Here is a 1,971-nt window from a genome sequence, read left to right as displayed (position 1 = left end):
GAAACAGAGGAGAATACTGGCCGCCAGGGGCTGGCAGGAGGAGGCGTGGAGCTCAAGGGTCTTCAGGGATAAAGTTTCAGTTGTACAAGATGCACAACTTGTTGATTTTGTTGGAGATGGGTACCGGCAATCAAACTCAGGACCTTGCACTTGCCAGGCAGGTGCTTGTACTGCTGAGCTATATCCCCAGCCCAAGATGCACAACTTGTGCATACTGGCCATTGATCCGCTACCACTGCTCCCAAGGCTGAGTGGAGCCCTTAGTGCAGCGCTGGGCTAACCTGCCTGCTTCCAGCTTTAAAAATATATATAATGTCAAACGGTGACTGAGACCACAGCACCAAAGGCTGCAGGGTGAACGAATCTAATTGTCAGCTCCCTTCCTCAGAACATGAGCAGGACAAGCTACAAAGTCTGCTCAACAGCACTGGTGAAGCTGAGTCAGCAAAGCTTGTCCGGGATAAAGTGGCAGGACACAGCTTAGGCTATGGTGCTGTGAACTATGGAACTACAAAGGATGCGGAGAGAAGGATAGACACATCGAATCGCCTGAGGCTCCAGTCAAAAGCCATTAAGGGGTTGGTTACCCACCCGCAAGCTCAGACATCATCAAAGATTCCAACTTGTGCATCAGCGGGCTCCCAAGGACATGCCCCAGAAGGACGTGGAGGATGTATTTTCTCAGTTCAGGCGAACCACCAGTTCCCGGGTCCTTGTGGATCAGACCACAGGTTTGTCCAGAGGGGTTGCATTTATCCAGCTTGACAAATAGTCAGAGGCAGAAGAGGCAATTACTAGTTTCAATGGTCATAAACCCCCAGGTTCCTCTGAGCCCATCACAGTGAATCCCAACCAGAACAAAAACATGGCACCCCTCTCGCCCAAGAGGCACTTCAGGGGCCAGTGCACCACCAGGCGCAGAGGCTCAGGTTCTCCCCCATGGGTGTAGATCACGTGAGTGGGCTTTCTGGGGTCAGTGTCCCAGGAAATGTGCCTTCAGCTGGTGCATCTTCATCTACAACCTTGGGCAAGGCAGTGATGAGGGGACCCTCTGGCAGATGTTTGGCCCCTCTGGTACCAACACCAATGTGAAAGTGATTCGAGGTTTCAACCAACAAGCGCAAAGGGTTTGGTTTTGTGGCCATGACAAACTAGAAGAAGCTGCAATGGCCATAGCACATCTGAAAAATCTTACAGGTTTCCTTCAAAACCAACAAGGCCCACAGACAACTTGTAAGGCTTTTGGGAATAGAAAATGAAGAGTGAAGAAGTTGAAACTTTTTTGTGTGTGTGCAACTCATTTTGTGCCAGTTTCTAACTTTCACAAGTGTTTGTCTTAGTCTAAATGAGAAGTGAAAGGTTTTTATACTCTGGGATGCAACTGACATGTTCAAACGTTTGAAATCCCACAATGTTAGACCAATTCTAAGTTGCTTAAGTTATTCCCTTTAAAACATATATTAAACAGAAGTTTGAGCAAAAGAAAAAAAAAAGATGAATACATCCTAAATATCAAGGTGCCTGTAGGTAACTGCGCTGCGCACTTCACGTTTTGTTAAAAGGGTAGAATTCAGATGAAGTTGTCTGCACAATAAAAAATAGAACAGTGCAGCCCCCTTGGAAAACACTGCAGCCGTTTCCTACAGGGTTTCTCTTTTTTTTGGACTCTTTACAAATTAAATCTCCCAGCAACATTTTTGCATCTGGCTTCTTGTCTTACTTTCTCATAGCTGAGATGCAATACCTCATACCCACAAGTTAAAGGAAGAGAGGTTTATTTTGTTTTCCTTTTGGGGAGGGTTTTTTGGTTTTGTTTTTGTTTTTGTTTTTGTTTTTCTGGTATCAGGAATCGAACTCATGACCTTGCACTTGCCAGGCAGGAGCTGTGCCACTGAGCTAAATCCCCAACCCCTTGTTTTTGTTTTGTTCTTATTTTTTGTCTTTCTGAGACAAGTTGTCACTATGCAGTTC

At 46.0% G+C, this 1,971-nt stretch overlaps 1 pseudogene; it reads left to right on the top strand.

Annotated features, from left to right (window-relative positions):
• Nucleotides 1-364: 364 nt before the first annotated feature.
• On the top strand, nt 365-1,266 carry LOC102018872 (annotated as a pseudogene).
• Nucleotides 1,267-1,971: the final 705 nt, after the last annotated feature.

Source organism: Chinchilla lanigera, unplaced genomic scaffold (assembly GCF_000276665.1).
Source record: "Chinchilla lanigera isolate Chin_1 unplaced genomic scaffold, ChiLan1.0 scaffold00173, whole genome shotgun sequence".
Taxonomy (NCBI): domain Eukaryota; kingdom Metazoa; phylum Chordata; class Mammalia; order Rodentia; family Chinchillidae; genus Chinchilla; species Chinchilla lanigera.
The sequence above is the reverse complement of the archived record's forward strand: the minus strand, read 5'-3'. Positions and strand labels throughout refer to the sequence as shown.